A 10493-nucleotide genomic window follows, 5' to 3' on the forward strand; every position below is an offset into this window, starting at 1 on the left:
CAAAGTTTCCTTTTGAAATTATATCAGTCAGTGACTTTGAGCTCAATTCTATAAGAGAATCTCATGGCAATGTTTTAAAAAGCGGTCGCAACCATTACGTAATGGTTGTGGTGGTTACTGCTACTCGTTACGGCTGCTATAGCAGTGTGATAGAAATTCTCATGTGTATCGGCCGTTTCGGTGTTACGTAACAGCCGTAACAGTCAATTACACACCGTTACATCTTGCATAATATTTTGAATAGCTTCCTTTCCCGAAAAAAAAAACTTATAAAAAAAGAACAAATACTAAAGTGATTTAAGCCTAAAGAAAAGATCTTAAATGAATTTATTTTGTTTATAATTTTTTTAAAATTTTTTTATTTCATTACATTAGCATGTAAAATAAAAAATATATAAACAGTGGTTATATTTATTTTTATAATCATTTTATTTAATATTTAATTGCAAACATTATTTTATTTTATTTTGTTGTTGTAATGTGTTATTTAAAAAATGTCGTCAAAAAACTCAAAAATAATTTTTGTTTATGGCACAATTTTTATTTTTATAATCATTTTATTTAATACTTAATTATAAATAATTTTATTTAGTTAGTTGTAATGTGTTGTCTAAACAAATGCCTCAAAAATAATTTTTGTTTATGGCACAATTTTTATTTTATAATCATTTCATTTAATAATTGTGAATATATTTTATTCAGTTAGTTCAGGTATTGGTCAAAAATAATTTGTAAATATTTAAAATCAATTATTTTTGAAGTCATTAACTATTGAAATAGAATGTAAAATGCGTATCGGTAACTTTTCTTCAAATTGTGCGAAAAATAAAAAAAAAAATCAACGTTCCAGTTACCGCAACCGTTACGCTACGGTCTTTATATCATGCAACCACAACCGTGCCACCGCAACTGTTACAGCGACCGTAACCGTAACCGCAACCGCTTTTCGAAACCTTGCTCATGGGCATTCCCGACACTTGATCTAAATAATCTCCACGGTTTCATTAGTTCCTCTTTTCTACCTTGAAAAGGAAAACAAAGATGAAAATTATAATAAAGAGACCGGAAAAACGCTTCAAGTTTGGATACCAGTTTGATTACAAATTGATTATTGATTGCACTTTATATTGACCTTCATTGAGATGATCTCTGTTAGTATATATAGAGCATTTTCCACTTGAATTTGTATTGGAAACATCACTTGAACAAAACAGAGCAGCTCTATGATAGCAACTACTTAAACAGGCTTGCTTGCAACTACTCTTCATGTCTATGTATTCATAGCATTTGACATGTCAGCCTCAACAATGAGGTAGGTAACATTCTTTAGCTCTATGAGCTTGTAATGTTTTGAAGCTTTGCAGCGCAAAGGAATAATTTCAAAACATTCAAGATTATGATGCTTATCGTTTATTTATCTGTTTAAACTAGTTTACTTGTATCGCTATTAGCCACTTCTGAGTAACTGCGGTCCAAACTTGCCACGCTATCGTACAATATCTACTGCAAACTAGTGGTGGCTTAAGGAGTAGGCGCTCTATTTAGGAGGGCCCTACTTACTATATATTCACTACACAATATATTTATATATATACATAAAAAAAAATTCTACTCAAAATAATTCTCAAAAAAAAAAAAAAAAGTGGCAAAAAATCTCTCAGTAAATAAATAAAAATTATTAAATCTTAAATTATCAAACAAGAATAACACTTCATGAGTTATCTTAGACTATCAGTCAAATCATAAAGAGAGAAAACAACCACTCTTACTGGAGGACATTTACATTACACCTCTTCAATTATCTGGTCAAGTAAAAAAAAATAAAAGGCCTTTTTATCAAAATTATTTTGATTGTAAAGGTTAGGAAATTGTTAAGAATTTTAAATAAAAATCATAAAAAAAATATTACAAAGGGCCCCAATTATATTTTATGCCTTCATTCAAATAGGTTTGATCCATGTAGTGCACACTTTAGCCATTGAACACACAACAGCTTGGGCTTTGATCTAATGCGCAGAATCGATGTAAAAAAATGATACAAGAAAAATATTGCAAATCAGATTTCAGTTTATCAATTTCCTATTACAGAACAGCAGGTTTCGGGAAAGCAGAGGGGGAAAAACAGGGCAGTAGAATTTTTTGTTCATCACGTCACACTTTTTGTTTTCCCAGTCAAGCTTAAAGGGAGAAAAAAAATTGCACATTCTGCAGACTAACTGATGTACAAAATGTTTTCTTTCCGAGCAATTCAAGAATATAACCCTTTAACAAAATTAATTAATCATAAAATGGCTCTAAATTTGTCCAAAATAGAAGCCGGCTTTATTCCTTCTTGAAACTTAATTTACTATTCATTGACACATCTTTTGGAGAATAAAGTTTGAATTGTAACCCACTAATTTGATGTTCTCTTCTTTTACTTGAATCATGAGAAATTCTCATAGTCTCACAAAATATCTATGTACTTCGCCTTCACTATAGAACTTGAAAATGTTTGAATTAAAACTATGGGAAATCTAGCTCACTATATTCATGTAGTTTTGTATGTACTATGGAAATGATGATGGAAGAACTTGAAGAAATAAAAGGGGCAAATATTATTGAGAGAGTTGAAATTTTGTCAACTCTACCTAAAACACCATTAATCTTGGTATCATGGATTGTGATTTGCACAAATAAAAATCTTCGATTATAGTTCACTACATATGAAATGGAATACAAAAACTTGAAACAACCAGTTGTAATTTGCTTGTTGGAGTCTACTTTATTTACCTTGGTCCTGATAAAGCTGATGCAAATAATGGAATAGTAGTGCCAATGGCATCCCCTTGGTGACCAGCAACTGTAATTGGTCTTGGTGCCACAGGAGTTGTGAAGTTATAATCGTAATTGCTTTGAACATCTGTAGAACCCTCCAAGACCTTAACCAACACCGACATGGAAGGCCTCCTGGAAAAATCACTTTGTAGACACCACACAACAACCCTCATCATCTCCACAACTTTTGCTCTATGTGTTTGCATGTCATCATTGTATTTATCAATGATATCCAGAAGTCGTTCCTCTTCTACCTTCCTCTTAAACAGATCTAGCAGATGCATATCTTCCTCAGGCTGAGACCTATCCAAATTTTTGCACCTATACAACATTTCCAAGACCACGACACCAAAGCTATAAACATCTATAGTTTCTCAGTGATAATTGAGCTCAACCATTCGGAAGCCAAATAGCCTGGTGTTCCCCTCATCATTGTTACAACTTGGCTTTGGTCCTTATCAATTAGTTTTGACAATCCAAAATTAGAAATTTTTGCATGGAAGTCTTCATCTAAAAGGATGTTTTGGGGTTTGATATCCAAATGAAGTATCTTTTGCCTATATTCCTCGTGAAGATAGGTTAGTCCCTTGGTTATATCCATAATGATCTTCTTTCTGGATTACCACACAAGAGTTTGCTCCTGGCGCCTTTGGAAGATCCATGTATCCAATGATCCATTGGACATGTACTCGTAAACTAGAAGCCTATATGGTTTTTCAGCACAAAATCCAATTAATCTCACCAAATTGGCCTGGTGAATGCTGCCTATTGTTTCAACTTCAGCTAAAAACCATTGAGATGCTTCACCGCTACTTTGGTGCCATCGCTTAATGTCCCTTGAAACACTGACCTAAATCCTCCTTCCCCGAGCTTATCATTGAAATTGCTTGTCGTGGCTCTCAATTATTCGTAAGAAAATCTGGTAGGCATCCCTGGTACTTGATCAACAAAGAACTCATCAAAATCCTCGGACTTTTGTTTCTTTTTGAAAAAGAAAATGCAAGAGGCAACCAAAAAAAATACAACAAAAAAATCTCCGAGACTGGAACCCAATATGATCTTGACTTGCCTTGATTTCTTTTGAGGAGAATTTGTTGCTGAAGGAATAGGATTCTGTCTAGTTGGAGATTTCTGCATTTTAAGAAATACAACAACGTTCTCATACATTGTTCCCTTGTTACTTATAAGAGAAAAGACTTCAGACAATAATAAGCAACCTTACTTTGAAAAATAGCCCAAATTATGTGCAAAAGAGCTACTTTGCATGAACAGTTTTTCAAGCAACTCTTCTTGCAATCTTCTAATGCTAATTTTTCATCCAAGTAAAAGTTTGAGGGGAAGTATTCGTGGAAGTTAGAGTAAAAGAAACTAGTATTCTTAAGCTTCAAAAAGGTGTGATATTGAGAATGGTCACAAGAAATGGGTGTAACAAGGGAACATCCAAGGCTGGGTTGCCTAGAATTTTTTTGCTAGAAGGTGTTGTTTTAGATGGCTTCCTTAAGACAACTGCATTGTCTATTTGAAGAACAGATGCCATAATTGCCACACACCATGCAGGGTCGACCTTGGGCTAAGGCCAGTGAGGCCTGTGCCTAGGGCCCCAAAAATTAGGCCCCCAAATTCATTATCTTGTACTATATCCAAAATTCAAAATGGCCCAATTTTGTTTAATTAATTTAGGCCATTTTAAAATGCCTCAAAAGTTCTATTTGGCCCAATTGATAAAAGGCCCAGTTAAAAAATATTTATAAGTGTTAATTATTAGCCCAATTAAAAAATAAGAAATAAAATATATGTATATGTCTATGGGGCCTATTTTTTTCCCTTTTCTTTTTATGGCCCAATTATGTGTTTTTTAGTATTTTTTAGAAATATTTTATGCAATTTTATTTATTTATTTTGTAGATACATCTAATATAGATACACTTAAAAATTATAATATTTGTGTTTTTTTTTTTTTAGAAAAAAGAAAAAAAAAGTTGCCAAATACAAAAAATATAAAAAAAATACAAATTGCAAACTTAGATAATTATTTTTGAAAATTCTAAACCAAACAGGGTGATTTTTATTTTATTTTTATGAATATCTAAAAGGCCCCGAAAAATTATTTTGCCTTAGGCCCCCGAAAACTCAGGGTCGGCCCTGACATCGTGGGATAACCGCAGTCACCAATATCTAATGTCATCAGATCAGCCATCACATTCCAATTCAATCCATTCCACTTATAAGCCTTCAAATGCCCATCAGGATCTAACCTTATGAACTGACGATGAGGTGACGATGATGATGATGCAACAAGGATTTTTTGCCCCAAAAAACTTTCTTTCTCGAATTTAACGTATTTCACTCCTACATAGGATTTAAAATAGGGCAAGGGTGGATTGGATTCTACATAAGACACCACCATATTATAATAATCGTGAACTTTAAGAGAAAACAAACCTGGAGTCAAGTTCAATACGGATTTGCTGGAGGTAAGCTTCTGGCTACGAGACCAAGTTTGGCCAACAAGCAAGGAGTCAGTTGGGTGATCAAACGGCTGCCAAACCGTGGTATTGTTTTGATCAAAGAGGACCAGGTTTCCCAATTTAGTGAAATTCATGCCGAAGATGGACTTTCCTGATGTGTTGGTAGACCATACGAAAGTGCCATCTGCGTCATGCAATATCAAATCTCCATCTCCAGTGAGTTGTAAGGTGGCGTCAATTTGAACAGGACGATCCCGATTAGCAGACCAAACTAGTTCTAGTGCAATTATAGAAGGTGAGTTGTCGCTAAAACAATATCTACTACCGAAGAGTACAACACCAAAGAGGCATGCTTGAGTTTGTTGAGTAGGGCAATAGAAACCACAGATCAAATGTGAGCCCTTGATGATCCTTCGAGGACGGGTGTGAGACTTAAACCGATAAAATCGGTAACTTCAATGTAAATTGAGGGCTTGTTGATCCAAGAAGTACTTAACATTGCCATTGGACGTGGAAATTGGGCATCGTGAAAGAAGGATACTGAGGCTATGAAAAAGATAATAACAGCATAACAAATATTGCCAGATAGACCCGTTGGTGGTGGTTTGTCATTACAGCTCTGTTTCTTCTTCTTGGTCACTAGTTTTTGTTTTTCTTTGGGGAAAGCAATGGAGAAGAAGGTGTTGAAGAAGAAAGGTGAGTTACAAACTTCGAGGAAAGTGCTACATTTCAAATCTGTTAGGTTTTTATTCTTGGCAACCCCGTTTGACAAAACTCCTTTAAGTTGTATTTGTTTTCGTACTTTTTATTTCAGTGAGGCTATGAGTGTTTAAATGCGAATCCAACTTGAATTGTGCCTTGAAGAGAAGTTTGTGATGTTAATACTTTCAAGATTGTGACTGCGCCGATTATGACGGGGATCAAGCTGCCCGGTCAGCTCGCGGGGGTCTAGGGGGCAGCGCCCCTTGGCGGGTCCGGGGTAGCGCCACGGCAGGGTCGAGGGGCAGCGCCCCCGAAGTAAAATGCAGAAATGCATTCAAAGTTGCATGTCCGCTCGAGCGGACATTCCCCTACTCGAGCAGAGAATGCTGGGTTTCAGAAGTTTGTTCACCTGCAAAAATACTGGATGTTGTTTTTTCCCGCTCGAGCGGAACTTTCTGCGCTCGAGCGGCCAATTTGACGCTCGAGCGGAGATCGTGGGACGGTTTTCTATAAATACGTGTTTCAGTCCAAATCTAGGATTACTTCTCCAGATGTTCTTCTTGGATTCTAGGGTTTATATTGGGGATATCTTGCTAGTTTTCTTTGATGTTTCATTGAGTATTTAACTCATGGTTTAAGAAGCATACATCAAAGGTTCGTTTGTTAATTCTATACAAAAGAGAGAGTTGTTCTTTAGTGGATTCTGAAGAATTTGAGCTTGAAGCTTTGGTGGATTCTGGAGTGGCTCATCGTAAAGATAATTCCGAGGTGAAAATGGGGTTGGAAGAGACACATAGAGGTTGGTTCAATTCAGGCGTGGATTCGTTAGGTAATTGAGAGTATACCTGTGTAATTTCTTTATATCTTCTTAGTGGATTGTTTTGTGGCTGTTGCCCATGGTTGTTTTTTATCACAATTGGAGGTGTCCAATTATGGTTTTTTTCACAAAAAATCATTGTGTCGATTTGTCTTTATTGTTTGATTGGGATTGTTGTTTACTGCTTAAAATTGATAGATAATCACAAATCAACATCTAGGGGATTTTTAGATTTTTTAATTGGTTTCAGAGCGGGTCGCTCTATTTTTTTTTATGTTTTACAAATCTACTAGAGCGAGATCTTGTTTGATTTGTGATAATGGATTCAATTCGTGAGGGAAATTCTATGGTTCGACCACCTCTACTTGACGGATCCAATTATTCGTTTTGGAAAGCTCGGATGAGATCGTTTTTGAAATCTATAGATGAAAAAGTTTGGCAATATGAATGGGTGGACCGAACCAATAATTACCGTTGATGGAGTAACTTTCCCCATACCAATTAAAAAGTGGGACACAATTGATTACCAAAATAGTAGCTGGAATAGTAAAGCTATCAATTCTCTCTTTTGCGCTGTCACACCTGAAGAGTTTAGTCGAATTTGCAATTGTGAAGTCACAAAAGAGGCTTGGGATATCTTACAAACTATTCATGAGGGCACTCCTTCTGTTAAACGCTCAAAACGTTAAAGGCTCACGTCTAGTTTCGAAAACCTTTCAATGAAAGATAGTGAGACCTTTGATGAATTTTATGCAAAGTTGAGTGACATTGTAAATTCCAGCTTCAATTTAGGTGAAAAAATACCAGAATCCAAGATTGTGGGAAATTTTTTGAAATCCTTGCCCGATCGGTTCCAACCAAAAGTTACGGCTATTGAGGAGGCTCAAGATGTTAACAACCTCAAGCTGGATCACTTGGTTGGAAATCTCCAAACTTATGAAGCACATAGGAATTTCAAAAAGAAACAAAAAGATACTATTGCTTATAGTAGTGCTCATAGACTTGAAGAGGATTCTGATGAGGATTGTGAGATAGATTCCAAGATTACGGCTGCTTTTGTTAAACAATTTAAAAAATCTTTTCTGAAAAAGAATCCTAAACTTTTGGAATCTACTCATACTCATAAATCTAAAGGCAAAGATAAAATCAAAATTAATTCTATAGCCAAGAAGGAGAAATGAATGATACAAGGGAACTCTGAAAGAGTCCAATGCTATGAATGCCAAGGATTTGGCCACTTTGCTTCAGAATGCCCCACTCATTTGAAGAAGAAGAAAGCCCTTGCCATCACTTGGGATGATGAACCAGAATCTATTGAAGATGAAAGTGACAACGAAGATCAAGGCGAAGAGGGACATAAACAATTCCTTGCTTTCATGGCAGCTTCCGAAACTGAAGGACGAACAGAGTATCCGAAGTGCCCGGTTAAGAATGCCACTGATGATGAATCCTCGGGAAGTGATGATGAAGAGCTTGAGCAAGCGTATGAAAAGTTGTATAAGGAATCTCTTAAGTTATCCAAATTGAATGACAAACTCACTATGAAACTCAAAGCATGTGAAAGTGAGAATGTCAAACTAAAGGAGGAGATTTCTGAGGCTAGGATTGATGCCATCAAGATAGCTAATGATCGACAAGCTCTTTGTGCAAAATTCTTGACTTGTGAGACAGAGAGGAATGAGCTACAGCAAATGTATGCAACATATGAAGAAAAAATTGAAACTCTCGAGATGTCTCAAGTTGCTTTGGAAGAACTAATAATCAAGAAAGAGGAAGAACTCAAGTGTGCTATGGCTACCATTGGTCTTTGTAATAGAGGATCAAAGACTTTGGACAATATCATTGGGTCTCAACAAATTTGTTCTGACAAGAGTGGCATTGGCTTTGGTGATAACAAAGAGAAAAAACAGAGTGCATCTACATCTCATGATACAAGAACTCAAGGAAAGGGAGAACAAAAAATTCAACATAAGGATGGACTTCTCAAACTTCCTTGAGTTGGTAAGGTAAAAGAAAAGAAGGTACACCCTGTACACCCTGTACACCTTGTTTTTATTTGTCATCATTGTGGTATGCATGGTCATATTCGCCCTTACTATTATAAATTGCATGGGAAAGTGTCTCATAGAGATGGAAAAAATTCCAACATCTCGTGGGGTAGGAGACACTTCATTGGTGGTAATGAGGTTAAGGGTCATTTTAGACCTCGTTATTTTGATGTGCTTGAGACCAAACATGGAGCGAGTTTGTATTTGCCCAGACCTAGAAATAGGAAGTTGGAAACCACGTCGAGACGGGTTCCCATTGTAAAGGAAGGGAACTACAACGTCAAGACACCACCCAAGAACCGCAATTCTCATAACTTTGTTCATACTAAAGCGGTGTGGGTGAGAAAAATTGACTTGTGTTAAGTTGTTTATTCAATTTTTTGTGTTTTTCTTTTTGGGTTATTTAATGTGTGGTATCATTTAGTTTGTTCTTGTTCATTTTTGTCCTACTTTGTTTAGAAAAAGAAAAAAAATAAAAAAAAAAACACAAAAAGATTTTCTTAGTATGGTTTTGCAAGCTTAAAATTTTTGAGTGGTCCTTGGTGCATATTGGAATTGATAAGAATATCCATTACATGTTAATATATGTGTGCTTTCTGTGGTCATTACTCATTTTGGAGTGTGTGTTCTTTGATTAGTATGTCTCATTCTGTACACACTTTTGGATTAGCAAATTTTGGATTCTTCCGTCTTTGCGATTATTTTTTTTCTCTATGGACTTCTGGCATTGTATCTTTTGCTTTCTAGAGGAATTGACCTATACTAGCATATCATGGGTGATGTTGAGTCTCTTAATCATCTTCTATCTTTTTTCATCTCCACGGCTTTCCCCTCTGTTCTTTGTAGTCCAGGCACGAGGAAAAGGCTACCTCAGAGTCACCAACCAGGCCATCCTTGTCATATCCATGCTTCCCTGGTTCGGTTTCCATACTCTTGAGCATGTCAGCCACCAATGAGTGTGCAAAAGAAAGAAAAAATGTGCAAAAGAAAGAAAGAAAAGAAAAAGATGTTTAAAAACAAAAGATAAAGGAAAAAACAAAGGATTCATTGATTGAGGGGGAGCCTCTGCCTTTACTCACCAAATACCCCTTGATTCCTAGTGGTTTGACTTTCCTTTGTTATGCTTAGATTCTCTTGTCGGAGGTCCAACTTTCAGATCACTACTAGGATTGAATCTAGTGTTTGTCGAACTCCAAGAGTCACACACACACTTTTCTCATGGGATCTATGCTTTTCACAAAATACATCACTTTCTTTTATGAGGAATCTTCTAGAGGCTGTGCACATTGTGTTTTCAAGTAATTGTGCTTCTTGGATAGTCTTGTGTATTTTAAGGTACTAGTCTGAAATTCCTTGCTTGCTCCACCATATTATTTTTGTTGTTTTTCTTCTTGATTCACTGTTTTCAGTGTTTGTGGTTGCTTTTAGTGAGGGGGAGTTTGGTTTTTCATTACAAGAGTTTGTTAGCATGAACACTTTGATTTGTTTGGTAATGGAGATTGGCTATAGTTGTTTTGCATGTTGCTATGCACTGTTTTGTTAATTATTTCCTTCTTACATGTTCCTGGTATTTACATCATCATATCATTGCTTGTGTGGTTTATGATCTTGCTTTTGTTGTTTGAGAATTGTTTTTCATGA

The 10493-nt window shown here is 35.8% G+C and overlaps 1 pseudogene; it reads right to left on the minus strand.

Annotated features, from left to right (window-relative positions):
• Positions 1–2768: 2768 nt before the first annotated feature.
• On the minus strand, positions 2769–4203 carry LOC114266315 (G-type lectin S-receptor-like serine/threonine-protein kinase SD2-5 pseudogene; annotated as a pseudogene).
• Between the last annotated feature and the right edge of the window lie 6290 nt (positions 4204–10493).

This window comes from Camellia sinensis, unplaced genomic scaffold (assembly GCF_055761805.1).
Source record: "Camellia sinensis isolate YWXY unplaced genomic scaffold, ASM5576180v1 Unanchor12, whole genome shotgun sequence".
Classification (NCBI taxonomy): domain Eukaryota; kingdom Viridiplantae; phylum Streptophyta; class Magnoliopsida; order Ericales; family Theaceae; genus Camellia; species Camellia sinensis.